We start from the raw sequence: 21913 nt of genomic DNA, 5'->3' as shown, positions 1-21913 counted from the left end.
ACCCCACTAATGGCACTTCCCTTGCCACGACAGGTGAATCAACTTGGCCTTTCAACTCTTCCCTTCCCACCATCCAGAGACCCATGCGAAGCAGTGATTCACCTGCACTACTTCCAATCCAGTGTACGGCATTTGGTATTCACAATGTGGTCTCTTCAATGTATAGGATATTACACAGGCAACTCTGAGCTTCCTGCTGCCTGTCACTGATTCCTCATCCCAATCTCACTCTGACCTCCCTTACTGTGCAAGCTTGAAGAACAGTACCTCATTTTCTGTCATGGCATGTTGAGTCCAGAGGGCTACAACTTCAGGTACTGAGTTCTCGGTCTGCATGTTAGCGGATTTTATCTTTCCTTCCTTTGTTTCTCTCTGGCTGTGGAGGACGTGACTGATCTGACTGGATGGGCTTGTCCTCCTCTGCATTTTGCAACTCCCACATTTTGTTTATGTTCTTGCTCTCTAATTGCTCCCATTCACTCACTGACCAGATAAGTGTTTACAGCTCATCTCCATGGTCGCCACCTGTCAGAGACATTTCCCCCCCACCATCCCTGCAGCTTCACCAGTTCTTGTCTCCTTTTCAGCACCTACGAAGGGTCTCAGACCTGGACCCATTGACTCTGTCTCTTCCACAGATGTGGCCTGAGCTGCTGAGTATTTCCAGAAATTTTGTTTTAGATTTTCAGCATCTACAGTTTTGGTTTTAATGAGTAGGCACCATTATTATTACAGCTTTGGGCACTGGTTTTTAAGATGTGCATTCCAAAGACATGCCCATTCTTGCACGTCTAGGGTAACGGGAAGAAATGCATTGTAAATAGGTAGCTTGGAAAAACTAGCATTAGCACAGATAAACAACAAAAGTCTCTGGGTGTTAGGAATTTGAAATAAAAGCAGAAAAACTGAAAATGCTTAGCAGGTCAATAGCATCTTGAGGAAAAAAAACAAAGGTTCAGGTTAATAACATTTCATCACAACGGGATAATTGGAGATACAGAGCTTAAAATGTAAAGAGTTTAGGGGTATGAGCAAAGAACAAAAGGGATTAAGCGACTAATGGGGAAGGTGCTGTGGTAATGGGCTATGTGAAGGAACAGAAGGTCTGTCTGGAGGAGGAGTGAGTGGAAGATGTGGAATTACCCTGAAATAGTAAAAGGGAAATAGGGAATATTGGAAGTGTTGGTTGTCTGAAATGTTTGCAGCCTTATAGACTCAATAGAGCCAATGTACCTATTCCGAAGCTGAGATGCTGTTCCTTGAGCATGAGTTGAGCCTTATTGAGAGAGCAGAGACAGAACTCAGTATAGGAATGGCATAGAGAAATAGAGATGGGCACTGGGAAATGGGGGGTCTATGTTTGCAACTAGGCAGTAGTCTTAAGCATCATTCACTCTCTACAGATGCAACTTGACCTGGATTTCCCAGTATTTTGTCTTTTCTAATAGATTTAAGTGTTCATGATCTGTAGCATCTTGGAAGGAGGTCATGATGAGTTTTCCGAGTTTAGACTGTACCTGTCTCTGTTGGATAGGAGGTTGTTCTGCTGAAGTAGAACCTAATGCTGTAGATAAGATATCTTTATTAGTTGCATGTACATCGAAACAGTGAAATGCATCTTTTGTGTACAGTGTTCTGGGGGCAGCCTGCAAGTGTCGCCACGCTTCCAGGGCCAACATAGCATGCCCACAACTTCCTAACCTGTAAGTCTTTGGAATGCGGGAGGAAACCCACGCAGGCACAGGGAGAATGTACAAACTCCTTACAGACAGTGGCCAGAATTGAACCTGGGTCTCTGGCACTGTAAAGTGTTATGCTAACCACTACACTACTGCTACCTGCCCTAAATAGTACAACAATAATATTCTACAAGGATCAAATATCCATGCAATATTTCGAATTGTCTGTGATGCATAATTCTGATTTTGGTTTACAGATATTAACCTGTGAAGATTGCTGTATCCTTTATCACTGAAGGGACAAATTGGGAGATTCTTAGGCTTGTGGTTCCTGTTTTGCAGTTCTCCTGTGGTGATGGCAGAAGTAAGTTTGTTTACTTAAAGCATTGTTGGTACATTGAAAGGAACAGAAGGACTTGAGTTCAAATATTTCCTTATCTTTGTCAACAGTCCAAAATTCTAACAGCTTACTAAATATCTTCAGGGAAGCAGCCGTGCTTGCACCAGTGCTAGACGATGTGATTGATTCTTAATACCTGGAGCACAACTGAAAATGTAATAATGCTGCCTTTCAAGTGTCATCCTGCAGAGTAGTCTCCTTGGATATGATTAACAATTGATGCTGTTCCTTCTCTGCTTAAAGTGTAACCTGTCACATCTTTGCCTTTTGGCATAGACATGGTGTAATGCTTGGGTTGCCATACTTTTAATATATGGAGGCTGTAGTTGGCACTATGGCATTCTGCTTCTCATAAATTCATGGAGCATCTCACAAGATGGTTTATTTGCAGATGGATGTGGAGTAGCCACCATTGACAGATGCTGAACAAGTTTCCCCTGAACAACAACTGTTTCATTACACTGGGGAAACCTCCATCCCAGCTTTCATTGAATGAAAAGGGAAAAGTCAAACCCACATCTCTTCCTATTCCTATGCAATCATTTTTATGCCCACATTCATTTTCCCTATCCATCCAAATTGCACTTGCATTGATGGAACATTAGAACATAGAAACCCTACAGCACAATTCAGGCCCTTCGGCCCACAAAGCTGTGCCGAACACGTCCCTACCTTAGACATTACTAGGCTTACCCATAGCCCTCTATTTTTCTCAGCTCCATGTACCTATCCAAAAGTCTCTTAAAAGACCCTATCGTATCCTCCGCCACCACTGTTGCCGGCAGCCCATTCACGCACTCACCACTCTCTGAGTAAAAAAACTTACCCCTGACATATCCTCTGTACCTACTCCCCAGCCACCTTAAACCTGTGTCCTCTTGTGGCAACCATTTCAGCCCTGGGAAAAAGCCTCTGACCATCTACCCAATCAATACCTCTCATCATCTTATACGCCTCTATCAGGTCCCCCCTCATCCTCCGTCGCTCCAAGGAGAAAAGGCCGAGTTCCCTCAACCTGCTTTCATAAGGCATGCTCTGCATTCCAGGCCAGCATCCTTGTAAATCTCCTCTGCCACCCTTTCTATGGCTTCCACATCCTTCCTGTAGTGAGGTGACCAGAACTGAGCACAGTACTCCAAGTGGGTGTCTGACCAGGGTCCTATATAGCTGCAACACTACCTCTCGGCTCCTAATTCAATTCCCCAATGATGAAGGACAATACACCGTATGCTTTCTTAACCACAGAGTCAACTCGTGCAGCTGCTATGGACTTTGACTCCAAGATCCCTCTGATCCTCCACACAGCCAAGAGTCCTACCATTAATATTATATTCCGCCAACATATTTGACCTACCAAAATGGACCACTTCCACACTATCTGGGTTGAACAGCATCTGCCACTTCTCAGCCCAACTTTGCATCCTATCTATGTCCCTCTGTAACCTCTGACAGCTCTACAAACTATCCACCAACACCCCCAACTTCGTGTCATCCGCAAACTTACTAACCCACCCGCACTTCCTCATCCAGGTCGTTTATAAAAATCACAAAGAGCAAGGGTCCCAGTACAGATCCCTGAGGTACACCACTGGTCACTGACGTCCATGCAGAATACGACCCTCAACAACCACTCTTTGCCTTCTATGGGCAGTCAGTTCTGGATCCACATTGCAATGTCCCCTTGGATCTCATGCCTCCTTTACTTTCTCAATAAGCCTTGCATGGGGTACCTTATCAATTGCCTTGCTGAAATCCATATACACTACATCTACTGCTCTTCCTTCATTGATGTGTTTAGTCACATCCTCAAAACAAAAATTCAATCAGGCTCGTAAGGCAAGGACCTGCCCTTGATAAAGCCATGCTGACTATTCCCAATCATGTTATACCTCTCCAAATGTTCATTAAATCCTGCCCCTCAGGATCCCCTCCATCAGCTTACCAACCATTGAAGTAAGACTCACTGGTCTATAATTTCCTGGGTTATCTCTACTCCCTTTCTTGAATAAGGAACAACATCTGCAACCCTCCAATCCTCTGGAACCTCTCTCGTCTCCATTGATGATGTAAAGATCATCGTCAAAGGCTCCGCAATCTCCTCCCTTGCCTCCCACAGCAGCCTGGGTACATCTCATCCAGTCCCGGCGACTTATCCAACTTGATACTTTCCAAAAGTTCCAGTGCCACCTCTAATATCTACTTGCTCAAGCTTTTCAGCCTGCTGCAAGTCCCCACTACAATCACCAAGATCTTTTTCCGTAGTGAATACTGACTGTAAAGTATTCATTAAGTACCTCTGCTTTTTCTTCTGGATCCATACACATTTTCCCACTTGCACTTGATAGGTCATATTCTTTCGCATCTTATCCTCTTGCCCTTCACATACTTGTAGAATGCCTTGGGGTTTTCCTTAATTATGCCCACCAAGGCCTTCTCATGTCCCCTTCTGCCTCTAATTTCCTTCTTAAGCTCCTCCTGTTAGCCTTGTACTCAGCCAGATCTCTAACATTACCTAGCTCTCTGAACCTTTTGTAAGCTTTTTTTCCTTTTGACTAGATTTATTATAGCCTTTGTACACCACAGTTCCTGTATCTTATCGTAAGTTCCCTGTCTCATTGGAACATGCCTATGCAGAACTCCAATCAATATCCCCTGAATATTTGCCACATTTCTTCTGTACTTTTCCCAATTTAAGCTTCCAATTTCCTGCCTGAGAGCCTCATAATTCCCTTTTACCCAACTAAAAGCCTTTTCTAGTCTCTGTTCCTATCCCTCTCCAGTGCTATCGTAGAGAGTGATCATAATTCTATCTCCAAAATGCTCTCCCACTGAGAGATCTGACACCTGACCAGGTTCATTTCCCAATACCAAATCAAGCACAGCCTCTCTTCTTGTAGGTTTATCTACATATTATGTCAAGAATCCTTCCTAAACACACTCCACCCCATCTAAACCCCTCACTGTATGGAGATACCAATCAATATTTGGGAAATTAAAATCTCCCATCACAACAACTCTGTTATTATCACAACTTTCTAGGATCTGCTTCCCTATCTGCTCCTCAATATCCCTGTTACTATTGGGCAGCCTATATAAAAAAACACCCAATAAAGTTATTGACCCCTTCCTGTTCCTAACCTCCACCCACAGAGACTCCGTACGACAGCCCCTCCATGACGTCCACCTTTTCTGTAGCCGTGACACTATCCTCTGATCAACAGTGCCACTCCCCCACCTCTTTTGCCTCCCTCCCTATCCTTTCTGAAACATCTAAAACCCGGCACTTGAAGTAACCATCCTGTCCCTGAGCCATCCAAGTCTCTGTAATGGCGACCACATCATAGCTCCAAGTATCGATCCAAGCTCACCCGCCTTGTCACAATACTCCTTGCGTTAAAATAGACACATCTCAAACGGTCTGAGCACATCCCTTCTCACCTGCCTGTCCCCCCTCTCATACCGACTACTAGCTTTCTCTATTTGAGAGCCAAACACCTCTTCTCCAGTTCAGATCCCACCCCCCCAACAATTCTAGCTTAAACTCCCCCAGTAGCCTTAGCAAACCTCCCCGCCAGGATATTGGTCCCCTGGGATTCAAATGCAACCTGTCCTTTTGTACAGGTCATATCTGCCCCAAAAGAGGCCCCAGTGATCCAGAAATCTGAATCCCTGCCCCTTACTCCAATCCCTCAGCCACCCATTTAACCTCCACCTCATTCTATTCCTATACTCACTGTTGCATGGCACAGGCAGTAATCCTGAAGTTACTACCTTTGAGGTCCTGCTTCTCAACTTCCTTCCTAACTCCCTATAGTTTTTTCAGGACCTCATCCCCTTTTCCTACCTATGTCGTTGGTACCAATATGTACCATGACCTCTGGCTGTTTCTCCCTCCCTCTGCAGTATATCTTGGACGCGATCTGAAACATCCCAGACCCTGGCACCTGGGAGGCAAACTACCATCTGAGTTTCCTTCCTGTGTCCACAGAATCGTTTGTCTGACCCCCAACTATAGAGTCCCCTATCACTAGTGCCCTCCTCTCTCCTTCCCTACCCCCTGATATTGCAATATGGATTGTCAACAAGTGTCTGCATGTCCTCCCTCTTATCATTCCAAGGCTTCCCAGAGGAATCCTGTTCTGATCTTGCCTGGAGTCTTACAGCTAGTAATCTGACACTGGAAAATCAAAATCCTTTCTAAAAGGGACACCATGACAAAACTTGTCAGAGAATGGATTAAATCATCACTCTGACAGGAATGAATTTTTGGCTGAGTCAGAAAGACTAAGCAATATTGATTCCAGAATGCCTCAAAGATGCAAATTTCAATATTTTCAGCTTGGGGATTGTCCTTCGTGCAGTAGCATGGTGCAGTTGCATATACTACTCATTTCTATTGACCAGGAAGAGGGACATGGAAGATAGCGAGTTCAGGGAGGGTTATGTGGATAGTCTGCTCAGGTCAGTGTTATGGAGGAGGTATTGGATATCATGGGGCGCATAAGGGTTGATAGATCTCATCCAGCTCTGGGGATTTATCTTGGGTTGCTCTGGAAGCAAGGAGATAGCTGGGTCCTGACAGATTTTTACTTTGTTAGCTGCAGGTGAGGTGCCAGAAGATTTGGACAATAGCAAATGTATTCCTTTATTTATGAAAGATGATAGGATAAGCCAGGGAACCAAAGGCCAGCAAGCCTTGCGTCAGTGGTAGGGAAATTATTACAGAAAATTCTATGGGATAGGATTTGTGTGCATTTAGAAAATCTGTCAGGAATAGTCAAGCTTTGTGCAGGGCAAATGCTGCCTATCTTTTGAGGAGATAACCAAGAAGATTGAACATTGTCAAATGCCTTAAAGTCTATATAGGCAGGGTGCAGCATGGTAGGCTGGTCCGGAAGGTTAAGGCACATAGGATCCAAAGAGCTGGCTAATTGTATCCAAAATTTCTTTGATAGGAAGCAGAGAGTAGTGATGGAAGGATATTTTTCTGTCTGGAAGGCAAGTGGTGTAGCGCAGGTATTGGTGCTGGGACCCTTGCTGTTTGTGATAAATTAATGACTTGGATGTGAATGTAGGAGGAATGCCATAGTAAGTTTATGGATGACGTGAAAATTGATGGTGTGTAGATAGTGAGGAAGGTTGTCTTGGACTACAGTAAGATGTATATCAGATAGCTGGAAGGAGCATTGGTAGATGAAATTTAATCCTGGCATGTGTGAGGTGATGTATTTTGGGAAGTCAAGTAGGGGTAGGACATAAACAGTAAATGGTAGGGTGCTATGTAATGTTGATAAACCAAGGGACCTTTGAGTCCAAGTCCATTGTTCACTGAAAATGGCAACACAAGTAGATGGGGCAGTAAAGAAGGCATACGGCGTGCCTGCCTTCATAGTTTGGGGCATAGAATATAAAAGTTGGGATGTTATGTGGAAACTTTACAAAACATTGATTAGACTGCTCTGAGCATTGTGCAAAGTTCTGGCCAGCACACTGTAGGAAGGTTGTGGTTGTGCTGGAGAGAGTGCACGGGAGATTTGCCAGGATGTTCTCTGGATTGAAGGACTTTAGTTGTGGGGAAAGAATGGATAGGCTGGGTTTGTTTTCCCTGGAGCGGAGGAGGCTCAGTGGTGACCTGAGAGGTTAATATGATTATAAGAAGCATGGATGGGGTAGATAGTTGGAATCTTTTACCCATGTTAGGGGTATCAGTAATGACGGCAAAGCTTAATGTGAAAGGAAAGAGGTTTAAAGGGGATCTGAAGAGAAAGTTCTTTGCACAGAGTGGTTGATATCTGGAACATGCTGCTACAGGAGGTGGTGGAGTTTGATACAGTCACTGCAGTTATAGTGTTGGAGTTGTACAGCATGGAAATGGGCCTTTTGGCCCAACTGGTCCATGCTGATCAAGATGGTCTTCTAATCTAGTCCCATTTGCTCGCATTTGTCCCAAATCCATCAAGCTTTCCTATCCATGCATCTATCCAAATGTCTTAAATCTTGTAATTGTACCCATCCCTACAGCTTCCTCTAGCTGCTCCTGCCATATACAGACCACCCCTGGGTGAAAAAGGTTGCCCCTTGGGTTCCCATTCTCTCCCTTACTTTAAACCTATAAGAGACATTGAGACAGGCACCTGAATAGGCAAGGCATAGAAGGATGTGGACCTGGTGCCAGCAAGTAGGATTGGTGTAGATGGAAGTGGTGAGTTGAAGGGCCTGTTTCCTTGTTGTACAACAGTATGAATGGACCAGCAACCCAGTGCTCTGGAGTGTGACAAATTCAAAGCCCGGCAGCTGGCAAATTAAATTCAGCGAATTAAATAATCGGGAATACAGACTTTATCAATAGTGGCAACCTGAAACTCCTGGATTGCTGTAAAATTCCTCCTTCCCTTCCTCAGGGAAGGCTATCTGCTATCCGTACCTGGTCTGGCTTGTAGGTCATTCTAAGCACTCATTTATGGAGAATAGGGAATGGGCAGTAAGTGCTGGATTTTCATGCTGTTTTGTGCCCCATAACTCAATTAAAAAAAAGTCTTTAGGATCTGAAAGCATAAGCACACCTGCAACCTGCAAGGTGCCACTTTACTGCATTTGGACAAGTCCCAGAACAGGTTTTTTGTTGGAATTAACATCCCAGTGGAGCAGATTTTCGATGTGCTTTGCTCAAATTGCTCTCCCTCAGGGGAAACTTTTCAGCCCATGAACAAGTTTAAATTATTGAACAAGTCATTCGGATGCTACAGCTAATGATCGAGGGGTCCCAAGTTTAAAAATTCATTGAAGGCAGATGGGAGGTTCAAATTCAGTTAAATAATCAATGATTTAAGAAGCTATTATCGATAGTAGTGACTCACGTGGTTCAATAATGTACTTCAGGAAAGGAAACCTGTTCATTCCCATTCTAAGACTCCAAATCTATACAATGTACAGTAAACTCTGATAATCTGGCACCATTGGGACTGTGGTGCTGGGTGAGCAGATCTTCTGGACTACTGGATGTTTTTTTATACATGTTACAAATGGTACAATAAAATTTCCATTGAAACTGGAGTTTAAATGGAGAAGGATTTGTACAAGCACTCCAGACCCTGCTTCAGTGCAAACCTACCTACGTACATGGAGGGTACATGGAGCTTGGAAAATAGAAGGCTATGGGTAAGCCTAGTAATTTCTAAGGTAGGGACATGTTGGGAACAGCTTTGTGGACCAAAGGACCTGAATTGTGTTGTAGGTTTTCTATGTTCTCTAATCCAGGCAGCATCCTGGTAAATCTCCTCCGCACCCTCTAAAGCTTCCTCACGCTTATTATGAGGTGACCAGAACTGAAATCAAGACTGTGTGGTCCTAACCAGAGTTCTATAGAACTGTAACGTTTCCTCATGGCTCTTAAACTCAATCACCTGACTAATGAAGGCCAGCACACTGCACACCCTATCAACTTGTGCAGCAACTTTGAGGATCTAGGGACTTGGACCCCAAGATCCCTCTGTTCTCCCACACTGCTAAGAATCCTGTCATTAACCTTGTACTCCACCTTTGGGTTCATTCTTCCAAAGTGTATCACTTCACACTTTTTCTGGATTAGAACTCCTTCTGCCACTTCTCTGCCCAGCTCTGCATCCTTTCTATATCCTGTTGTAACCTACGACAACCTTCTACACTATTCACAACACCACCAACCTGCCTGTCATCTGCAAACTTAATTCCACTACCTCATCCAAGTCACTTATTTAAAAAAAAATCAGTAGGGGTCCCAGAACAGATCCCTGTGGAACACTACTAGTCACTGACCCTCCAGGCAGAATATACTCCATCTACTACCACCCTCTGCCTTCTGTGGGCAAGCCAATTTGGAATCCATGCTGCCAAGTTTCCATGGATGTCATGCCTCATGACTTTCTGGATAAGTCTACCATAAGGAACCTTATCAAACACCTTACTAAAGTCCATATACACCACATCCACTGCTCTACCTTCAATCTGTTTTGTCACCAGCACAAAAAAAACTCAATTAGGCTTGAGGCATGACCTGCTCCTCACAAAGCCATGCTGATTATCCCTGATAAGACTATGCTTCTCCAAATGCTCATAAATCCTATTCCTAAGAATCCTCTCCAATAGCTTGCCCACCACTGATGTAAGACTCACTGGTGTATGATTCCCAGGATTATCCCCATTACCTTTCTTGAACAAGGGAACAACATCTGCCATCCTCCAATCCTCTGGTACCACTCCTGTGGCCAGGGAGGATGCAAAGATCATCGTCACTGGCCCTGCAATCTCTTCCCTCGCTTCCCATCGTAGCCTGGGGTGTATCCCGTCTGGCCCCAGGGACTTATCCAACTAAATGTCTTTTTTTTTAACATTACCACTTTCTTAACCTTGACGTGCTCCAGCACATTAGCCTGTTCTACGCTGACCTCTCATTCATCAAAGTCCCTCTCCCTAGTGAAAACTAAAGCAAAGTATTCATTAAGGACTCCCCTACCTCCTCTGCCTCCAGGCACACGTTTCCCACTTTATCCCTGAACAGTCCTCCTCTCACCCTAGTCATCCTGTTCTTGGGGGTAGAACGCCTTGGGGTTTTCCTTAATTCTACTCATCAAAGCCTTCTCATGTCCCTTTGAGGTCTACTAAGTCCTTTCTTAAGCTCCTTCCTGGCTACCTTATAACTCTCAAGAACCCTGCATGATTTTTGCTTCCTCCTTTTATCTTGACTAAAAGTTCCACCTCTCTTCTCAACCCTGATTCCTTCACCCACCATCCTTTCCCTGTCTCAGTGGGACAAACCTATCCAGACCCCATGCAAGTGGTCCTTAAACAAGCTCCACATTTCTGCTGCGCATTTCCCCTGAGAAACCTATGTTCCAATTTACACTCCCAAGTTCCTGTCTAATACCATTGTAATTAGCCTCGCCCAATTAAATACTTTCGCATAGCATCTTCTCCTATCCCTGTCCATGGCTCTGCTAAAGGTCAGGGAGTTGTGGTCGCTATCTCCAAAATGCTCACCCACTGAGAGTCTGTCATCTGACAGATTCATTGCCTAGTACTAGATACAGTATGGCATCTCCTCTAAGTGGCCTGTCCACATACTGTCTGGAATCCTTCCTGGGCACACTAACAAATTCTGCCTCCATCTAAACCTTGTGCACTAAGGAGGTGCCAGTTAATATTGGGGAAGTTGAAGTCACTTGTGACAACAACCCTGTTATTTTTGCACCTTTCCAAGATCTGCCTACTTATCTGCTCCTCAGTGTATCGGGGGGGGGGGGGGAGCTATAGAATACTCCCGATAGAGTGATTGCTCCCTTTCTGATTCTGACTCCCACCCACACTGACAGTAGACAGTCCCTCCCCAATGTGCTCTCTTTCTACAGCTGTGATACTATCCCTGATTAGCAATGCCACTCTTTTTTCTCCTCCCCCCCCCCCCCTCCCTCCCCCCCCCCCCCCCCCCCCCCCCCCCCCCCCCCCCCCCCCCCCCCCAAACTCCCAACTTTACCTCCCTCCCTATTCCTTTTGGAAACATCCAACCTGGAACCTCAACCAGCCACTCCTGCCCTTGCAACAGCCAGCTCTATGTAATGGCCACAACATCATAATTCCACGTACTGATCCGTGCTCTGAGTTCATCAGCCTTATTCTAACACTTCTCGCATTAAAGTAAAACACATTTCAACTCATCCAACTGACTGCATTTATGACTTATCCTTCCTCAGTCTCTCTGCATAATGCATCTACGTTTACACCAACTGCTCCATCATCTGACCTAACACCCTGGTTCCCATCCCCCTGCCAGCCTAGTTTAAACCCTCCCCAACAGCTCTAGCAAATCTTCCCACAAGGACATTGGTCCCTCTTGAGTTCAGGTGTAACCCATCCCTTTGTACAGGTCATACCTTCCCCAGAAGAGATCCCAATGATCCACAAATCTGAAACCTGCCCTCTGCACCAATTCTTCAGCCACACATTCATCTACCATATCTTCCTATTCTTACCCTCACTGGCACATGGCACAAGCAGCAATCCAGAAATTACTATCCTTGAGGTCCTGCTTTTTAGCTTCGTTCCTAATTGCCTATATTTCGCTCTTCAGGACCTCATCACTTATCCTAACTTTTTTGTTGATAAGCAATATGTACCATGACTTCTGGCTGCTCTCCCTCCTCCTTAAGACCACTGGACTCTATCCGAGACGTCTCTGACACTGGCACCTGGGAGACAATGTACCATCCACAAGTCTCATTCTTGCTGACAATCTTGTGTCTGTTCCCCTAACCAATAAATCCCCTATCAACTACTGCTCTCCTCTTCTCCTCCCTTCTCTTCTCCTCCCTTCCCTTCTGCACCACACAACCAGGCTTGGGCTCAGTGCAGCTTTCCCCTGTTAGGTCTCTTCCCACGCCCCCCCCCCCCCCCCCCCCACAGTATTCAAAGTGGTATACTTGTTATTGAGGGAAATGGCCACAGGGGTACCCTGCACTAACTGCCTATTCCCTTTCACTCTCATCACCCAGCTACCTGCATCCTGAGGGCATCCTGCAGCCTCAATGTCACTGCCTCCCTGGAAGTCCTGTCTATCAACCCCCAGCTTCCTGAATGATCTGGAGTTCATCGAGCTCCAGTTCCCTAACGCAGTTGCAAGGAGCTGCAGCCAGATACACTTGCCAATGTAGTCGTTAGGGGCACTGGTCAGAGGTCTTTCTGACTTCCCACATCCTGTTAGAGTTGTGGGAAATAGCATTACTTGAATTTGCTTGGGTACCCCAGAAATGACTTGGTAGCTGATATTTTACTGATCATAGATTAACAATGGATTTTACATATTCACCTGAAGACTAACAAATCAAAACACAAATTGTTGGTTTTTCTACATTACAGCAGTGACTACAGTTCAGAATTACTTCTTGGCTACAAAGTGTTTTGGGACATTCTGAAAAGAGTCAGAGTGTACATATTGATTCAGTTGAAGACTTGAGCTAGTCAGGCATCATATGGGAAGCTGACACCGAAGATTTGAGGCCAGGCTTGATGGACCTGCTCCCATTTTGTTGTGTTCTTGTGTGAATCCACTCTTTGGTTCCTTAAAGCTGCTTTGATTAAGTTCTTTGGTCCTCTGCCTTTAACACCCCCTTGTATGGTTCAGTGTCAGATGTGCGTCCTGAAAGGCTGGAAGCTATTTCCAACCTGCAAAATTTCCAACCTACAACAATAAAGCACTGCACTTGGATAATAATTTGAATTTAATTATTCTTAAAGGACATTCTCCATTGTGTTTGTATATTTAAAAAAAAGAATTAGTCACTATAACCCTCATGTACTCAACTGCTTGCTGAGAACAGCATTGTGCACTTTGGCTTTAAATTTCTTTTTTATGGGCTATTTAGAAACTGAATTATATTAATCACTCCAAAAATAAAGTGATATAATGAAATAAATTGCAATTTTACTCATCAACATTCTGTTTCCAGGGTATCAATGGAACTTCATCAATGCCCAGCCTTTGTTCCGCACACAGGAACTGCAACAGTTAGGGTGCTGGAGTTTGGACATCCTGGTTTGCTAAATCCTAATCCGGTTGTTAAAGATGAAACTGGTCTTCTTATTGAAGAATATCTTTCTCCCTCCAAATTGGTGAGATATTACAAGTAAATATTGTGGAAGGAGTTCTTTACAAGGGTTTGCTAAGTCAATAAATTAAATTATAAATATCTTAAAGTATGTGTTGGACCTGTCAAATGTTCTGGAAGTTGCTGTACTAGGTGTGAAAACATGGAGATGTGCAGTGAAAAATACTATTGTAACCCAAGACTAGTAGGCCTTGTCCAGGTAGCTTGATACGATGTACACTTCGTGGTCACGCTTTGGTTCTGCTCTGAACTTCTTGAGTTTGCATGATATTGACACATTTTTGCCTTATTTTTGGGTAAATACTGAGCCAGAACATTCATAAATTGGTGTAGGTGGCCAGTTTGAGTCATCAACAATAGATTGGGGACTAATTATTTTTGTGTGGCTCAAAAGACTGGGCCAGATTGGGTCTCAGATTTAAAGAAATTGCTAAAAGAGTTAGTAATGCAGGAAGAAATTTAAGCAGAGATGTCTTGTAATCTGGAATGTGATGTTTAAAACCGACAGGAATAGATCCAGTAGTAACTTTGCAGAGGAACTGGATAAATAAGCAGGGTTATGAGGAAAGGGTAGAGGACCTACTGGAAAGGAGGAGAAGTAGACCATTCTTTTACCCCAGTGCCAGTTTCCTGCACTATCCCATACTCTATAACTCCCTTGTTATTTAAAAATCTATTGATCTGTCTCAAATATACCCAGAAATTGAGCCTTACCAGCTCTCTTGGGTAGAAAATTCCAAAGGTTCACCACTACTTGGGTGAAGAAATTTATTCTCATCTGTCCGGAATGGCCACCCTTTATTTTGAGACACTAAGCCCTGGTTCTTGACACGTCAGTGAGGGGAAAACAACTCAGGATCTACCCTGTCAAGCCGGTAAGGAATTTGTACACTTCAATGAGATCACCTCTCATTCTTTTGAACTAGTGTTGCAGCTGGTAGTGCAGCTGCCTCACAGCACCAGAGACATGGAACATAAAACTTCAAACAGGCCTTCAGCTTGCCATGTCTGTGCCAAACACTATGCCAAATTAAACTAAATCCCTTCTGCCTGCACATGATCCATATCACTCCATTCCCTGCATATTCATGCATAAAAGCCTCTTAAACACCACTGCCATCCATATCTGCTTCCACCACCACTGCGGGCAGCACATTCCAGGCACCCACCACTGTTTTAAAAGAAACTTTTCCCCGTGCATCTCCTTTAAACATTCCCCCTCTCACCTTGGATGCATGTCCCCCAGTATTTGACCTTTCTACCCTGGGGAAAACTTCTGTCTACCTTATCTATGCTTCTCATAATCTTAAACTTTTCTATTGGATCTCCCATTTTCCTCCACTCCAGAGGAAACATCCCAAGTTTGTCCAACCTCTTCATTAGTCAGGGCGTTGAGTATAGGAGTTGGGATGTCATCTTGTAGTTGTACAAGACATTGGTGAGGTCGCATTTGGAGTACTGTGTTCAGTTTTGGTCACCCTGCTATTGGAAAGCCGTCATTAAGCTGGAGAGAGTGCAGAGGGAGGTTTAATAGGATGTTGCCTGGACTTGGGGGGGCGGGGGGGGGAGGAGGAGGAGGTGAGGAGGGTGGTAGGGGAGAGAGGAGTGCCGAGTTATAGAGAGAAGTTGAGCTGCTTGGGACTTGAGAAGATTTAATAAGAACCTGAGGGGTAACAATTCACCCAGAGAGTAGTCAGTATATGGAATGAGCCTCCAGAGGAAATAGTTGAAGCAGGTACATTAACAACATTTAAAAGATACTTGGACAGGTACATGGATAGGAAAGCTTTAGAGGGATATGGGCCAAACGCAGGCAAATGGGACTGGCTTAGATGGGAATCTTGGTCAGCATGGACCATTTGAGCTGAAGAGCCTGTTTCCGTGCTGTGTGACTCTCCTTATGGCTCATATCCTCTTAATCCAGGCAGCATCCTGGTAAAGCTCTTCTGTATCCTTTCCAAAACCTCCACGTCCTTCCTGTAATGGGCCATTTTCTACATTGTATTTCTTCTCCCAAGTCCCTGCCCATTTATGTAGCTGACCTATACCCCTGGAGACCCTCTGCATCCTTCCCTCAGCCCACTCTGCCACCTAGTTTTAGGTCAGCAAACTAGGGCAAATTACATTTATGCCCCTTATCCAAATCATTGATACAGCTTGGGGCCCCAGCACTAAAACCTGCAGCATCCCATTAGCCTTCACTTCCTGGCCTGAAATTGACCCATCTTATTCCTACTGTTTTCTGTCTATTAACCAGGTCTCAATCCATCCCAATACCATGTACTGTAATTTTACTCTTTAATCTCTTGTGTGGCACCTTTAGAAAGGCCTCAAAGTCTGATTACATCACATCAGCTGTTTGTCCTTGCAGAAATCAGTCAGCACAAGCACGATTCTACCACAAAGAATTATAGGGAAAATAAGTGAAGAATATATATGCTGAAGGAATGAGTTCTCTGATACAGACCATTGAAGGAGGATCCACACATTTATTGATTTGGTGGGAAGTGTATGAAGGATAAGGGGGAGTGAGCAGGATTGTAGTGGGAACAAAGCAGATGTGATGGCTCACGAGTTCTGATCACGTGATATGCTCTACAACAGTAACAACTCTTTGCATTTATGTAGTAAAACATGGGATAGCATTTCAGAAGGATGCTGCTGAACACAATTTGACACTGAGCCAGAAAGATAAGGGCAGCTCACCAAAATCTTGGTCAGAGTTGAGTTTGGAGAGCTGGAGATGCAGAGAGGTTTAAGGCAAACCTAGGGTCTAGATATTTCACCCTATGTTTATAGGGTCTATATCTATCTAAGGGTGTAGGGACGGGAAGATATTTAATTTGGGGAAAGGCAAATTATGAGGTTACGAGGCAAGAACTTGGGAGTGTAAATTGGGATGACATTTTTGAAGGGAAATGTACTATAGAGATGTGGTCGATGTTCAGGGATCTCTTGCAGGATGATAGGGATGAATTTGTCCAGGTGAGGCAGAGAAGGAATGGCAGGGTGAAGGAACCATGGGTGACAAGAGGTGGAACAACTAGTTAGGAAGAAGAAGGCAGCATACATAAAGTGTAAGCAGCAAGGATCAGACAGGGCTCATGAGGAATATAGAGTAGCAAGGAAGGTACTTAAGAAGGGGCTGAGGAGAGCGAGAAGAGGACATGAAAAGGCTTTGGCGAGTAGGGTTAAGGAGAATCCCAAGGCTTTTTACTCATACGTGAAGAGCAGAAGGATGGCCAGACTAAAGGTAGGTCTGATTAAAGACAAAGGTGGGAAGATGTACCTGGAAGCTGTGGAAGTAGGTGAGGTTCTCAATGGATACTTCTCTTCAGTATTCACCAAGGAGAGGGGTCTTGATGATGCTGAGGACAGTGTTGGTAAGAGTAATGTTCTCGAGTATGTAGATATCAAGAGAGGGGATGTGTTGGAGCTGTTAGAAAATATTAGGACAGATAAGTCCCCAGGGCCTAACGGAATATTCCCCAGGCTGCTTCGTGAGGCGAGGGAGATTGCTGAACAATTGGTTAGGATCTTTGAGTCCTCGTCCACGGGGATGGTACCGGAGGATTGGAGGGTGGCGACTGTTGTCCCCTTATTCAAAAAAGGTAGTAGGGATAGTCCAGGGAATTACAGACCAGTGAGCCTTGTCTGTGGTGGGTAAGCTGCTAGGAAGGGTTCTAAGAGATGGGATCTATGATCATTTAAAGAATCATAGACTGATTAGGGACAGCCAGCATGGCTTTGTGAAGGGAAGATCTTGCCTCACTAGCCTGATAGGGTTCTTTGAGGAGGTGACCAGGAAGATTGATGAGGGTAGTGCAGTAGATGTGGTCTACATGGATTTTAGTAGGGTGTTTGACAAGGTTCCACATGGTACACTTCTTCAGAAGGTCAGAGGCCAAGGGATCCAGGGAGGCTTAGCCGTGTGGATTCAGAATTGGCTTGCCTGTAGAAAGCAGAGGGTTGTGGTGGAGGGAGTGCATTTGGATTGGAGGGCTGTGACTTGTGTCCCACAGGGATTGGTTCTGGGACCTCTACTTTTTGTGATATTTATTAACGACTTAGATGAGGGGATGGAAGGGTGGGTTAGCAAGCTTGCAGATGACACAAAGATTGGTGGTGTTGTGGATAGTGTGGAGGGCTGTCGAAGCTTACAGAGGGATATTGATAGGATGCAGAGCTGGGCTGACAAGTGGCAGATGGATTTCAATCCAGAGAAGTGTGAGGTGGTACACTTTGGAAGAACAAATTCCAAGGCGGAGTACAAGGTAAAGGGCAGGATTCTGGGCAGTGTAGAGGAGCAGAGGGATCTGGGGGTTCATATCCACAGATCAAAGTTGCCTTGCAGGTGGATAGGGTAGTTAAGAAAGCTTATGGGATGTTAGCTTTCATAAGTCGTGGGATCAGGTTTAAGAGCCGTGAAGTAATGATGCAGCTTTACAAAACTCTGGTTAGGCCACACTTGGAATACTGTGTCCAGTTCTGGTTGCCTCATTATAGGAAGGATGTGGAGGTGTTGGAAAGGGTGCAGAGGAGAGTTACCAGGATGCTGCCTGGATTAGAGAGTATGGATTATGAGGAAAGACTAAGGGAGCTAGGGCTTTACTCTTTGGAGAGAAGGAGGATGAGAGGAGACATGATAGAGGTATACAAAATATTGAGAGGAATAGATAGCGTGGACAGCCAGCGCCTCTTTCCCAGGGCACCAATGCTCAAAACACGAGGGCATGGCTTTGGTAATGGGTGGGAAATTCAAGGGAGACGTCAGAGGGAGGTTTTTCATCCAGAGAGTGGTTGGTGCATGGAATGCACTGCCTGGGGTGGTGGTGGAGGCTGACACATTGGTCAAGTTCAAGAGATTGCTAGATAAGCATATGGAGGAATTTAAAACAGAGGGATATGTGGGAGGAAGGGGTTAGATAGTCTTAGGAGTGGTTTGAAGGTCAGCACAACATGGTGGGCTGAAGGGCCTGTATTGTGCTGTACTGTTCTATGGTATAACTGAGGTAAAAACACTATTGCCAGTGAAAGAGTTGGGGGCTCGGGATCTAAGTTTGTCATGGGAAGCGAATACAATAGCTCTCGTCTTCCCAGTATTTAGCCTTCATCCAAAAGTAGATGTTGGACTGCAGTGTAACAAACCTGACACGTTGGAGAGGTGAGATGGCTGGTGGTGAGGTAGGGTACACCATGAAATTTTGGAACCCAATGTTATTTAGATAATGATAATTGGATGATATGCCTCTTCTTAAACCCAATAATCATCAGCTGTTTATTCCTACTGTTTCCTGCCTTTTAACCAATGTCTATAGCAATACATTATCCCTGATCACATGATCCCTGTATGCAGTAACCTTTTGTGTGGAATGTTACTGAATGGATCTGGAAGTCCAAATGCGCTGTACACTTATCTATCCTGTTAGCTGCAAGCTCAAAAATGAACTTTTGGCTTTGTTAAACACAAGTTCCCTTTTCATAAGTCCATGTTGACTTTGCCCAATTATCTAATTTTGTAAGTACCCTGTTATTGTGTTACTAATAACTCAACATAAGGCCAGTACAGAAATGTTAGTGGTTCTGGGAAAAGTAATGCAGATTTGGGAGATAACTACTCACTGAAGTTCTTTAAAGAAGATGACATGCAATGTGGGAGAATTCCATTATGATCGCTTTGAAATTTCAAATTTCTGGTGTGAAGTATTGAAAACGGTCCAACTGATGACAGCTAGCTCTTCAAAGTAATTAATGCTTCTATATTGCAAATGCATATATACTGTACAGCATCAAATGTGATGGACACAGCCATCTATGACAGCATAATACCATGACAGATAAAAATAGTAAATTGTTCGCAAAACTGATATCAAGGTGTCATTGTTTTTCTCCTACTCCAACAAATTGCATTGTTTTGCAGTGCAGAATTGGGAAATGTGGGTCAGTTTGTCCTCCACTTCATCTCTGCTCCATTAGCCTCTCCTTCTAATCCTTTCATTCTCACACATGCCAAACTCCCCCTGAACTGGAACCATTCTGTACTCCAGCCTCTCCCTATGGGAGGGTATAACACGTTCTCTCCTCTCTAGCTAAGAATTTTATATTAGATTTTATTGGTGACTGTCCAATGTACATTTGATTTCTCTAGTCTTGAACTCATCAGTCCACCCAATCAAAACTCTGTTATCTCTTTACCTGGAAAAAGTCCCAGGCTATTTGATCTTCTGGAGGTATAACCTCTCAGTCTGGTATCATCCTTGTGGATCAATTTTGCATCTCCAGCATCCTGATGATCTTCTGTTTGTCTTGGAATGATTCTGTAGACAAGTGGTTATTGGTTTATTATTGTCACATGTACTGAGATAGTGAAAAGCCATCCAGACAGATCATTCCATCTGTAACTACATTGGAGTAGTGCAAAAGGGAAATAAAAACAATGGAGAATATGGGGTGCTTCTGTTCTTGCCTTGCAAAGTTCTCCTGTATACTTTAGTCTGTTTCTTTGTGATCAGCACCTGTGCAACCAGTGAAAAATACAACTGATGCAATCTCCCTTGCCTAGCACCCACAACAAAAACATGACTGGTATATCTGCCAAGCAGCTGTTTATCTATGGGTTCAATCATTCCCTAGGATTTAGTCTGGAATGATTGTATAAAGCAGGTTACTGTAAATGTTAAATGATCACGTAGTTTTAAGACAGGAAGAATACTATATTCCTCACCCCAACTTCCACTGCCCCAAAATTATTGTGATTCCTGGGTTTTTGCTTCAGCATTCTATGCCATAGTGCAGTCCAACCTTTGGTCGCTCTCTGAAACTTCTGGTTGACTCTTCCATTTGTCTTTTCTAAATGTGACTGTGGTATGATTCTGTTGTACTCTTAAAGTGGTAGTCCAAATTAACTCTTGTCCTACCAGTTAATGTTTTCTTCTGCTGGGAGATGTCATCACAGACTCCTTTTATTCCAAGCTGAAAACCCAAGTATTTTTTTCTAAGTTCAGGCTCTTGAACATAGAACAATACAGCACAGTACAGGCCCTTCAGCCCAAGATGTTGTGCTGACATTTTACCCTGCTCTAAGATCTATCTGACCCCTCTCTTCCACATAGGCCTCCATTTCGCTATCATTCGTGTGGCTATCTTAGAGTCTCTTAAATATCCCTAATGTATCTGCCTCTACCACCTCTGCTGGCAGTACGTTCCACGCACCTGCCACTTTTTTTTAAAAAAGAAAACAACTTGCCTCTGACATCTCCTACCCACCCACCCCCCCCCCCCCCGTCCCAAATACTTTCCTCCAATCACATTAATTATGTCCCCTCATGTTAGCCGTTGTCACCCTGGGAAAAAGTCTCTAACTGTCCACTTGATCTATGCCTCTTATCATCTTGTACACCTCTATCAAGTCACCTCTCATCCTCCTCCTCTCCAAAGAGAAAAGCCCTAGCTCACTCAACCTACCCTCAGGACGTGCTCTCCAATCCAGGCAGCATCCTGGTAAATCTCCTCTGCACCCTCTCCAAAGGTTCCACATCCTTCCTATAATGAGGTGACCAGAACTGAACACAATACTGCAAATATAGTCTAACCAGAGTTCTATAGAGCAGCAACCTTACCTCATGGTTCTTGAAAATACCCCGAATAATGAAGGCCAGCACACCATCTTAACAACCCTATTGACCTGCGTGACAACCTTGAGGGATCAGTGGACGTGGACCCCAAGATCCCTCTGTTCCTCCACACTGCTAAGAGTCCTGCCATTAACCTTGTATTCTGCCTTCAAATTCAATCTCCTGAAGTATATCACTTCACACTTTTCTGGGTTGAAGTCAATCTACCACCACCCTCTGTCTTCTATGGGTGAACCAATTCGGAATCCACGCAGCCAAGTTTCCCTGGATCCCATGCCAGGGAATGAGCCTTCCATGAGGAACCTTATCAAACACCTTACTAAAATCCATGTACACCACATCTGCTGCTCTGCCTTCATCAATGTGCTTTGTCACATACTCAAATAATTCAATCAGGCTCATAAGGCATGACCTGCCCCTCACAAAACCCTACTGACTGTCCCTAATCAGCCTATGCTTCTCCAAATATCCATAAATCCTGTGTCTAAGAATCTTCTCCAGGAACTTGCCCACTGCTGAAGTAAGACTCACTGGCTTGTAATTCCCAGGGTTATCCCTACTCCC

The 21913-nt window shown here is 44.3% G+C and overlaps 1 long non-coding RNA gene across 1 annotated transcript in view; it reads left to right on the top strand.

Moving 5' to 3' along the window:
• The first annotated feature begins 1935 nt into the window (after nucleotides 1-1935).
• Nucleotides 1936-21913, top strand: part of LOC127577937 (uncharacterized) — a 32182-nt gene continuing 12204 nt past the window's right edge. The window contains exons 1-2 of the long non-coding RNA XR_007957464.1: nucleotides 1936-2043; nucleotides 13557-13719. This is a non-coding gene — a long non-coding RNA (uncharacterized LOC127577937). The remainder of the gene's footprint in view (nucleotides 2044-13556; nucleotides 13720-21913) is intronic.

This window comes from Pristis pectinata, chromosome 14, assembly GCF_009764475.1.
Source record: "Pristis pectinata isolate sPriPec2 chromosome 14, sPriPec2.1.pri, whole genome shotgun sequence".
Lineage (NCBI taxonomy): Eukaryota > Metazoa > Chordata > Chondrichthyes > Rhinopristiformes > Pristidae > Pristis > Pristis pectinata.
The sequence above is the reverse complement of the archived record's forward strand: the minus strand, read 5'-3'. Positions and strand labels throughout refer to the sequence as shown.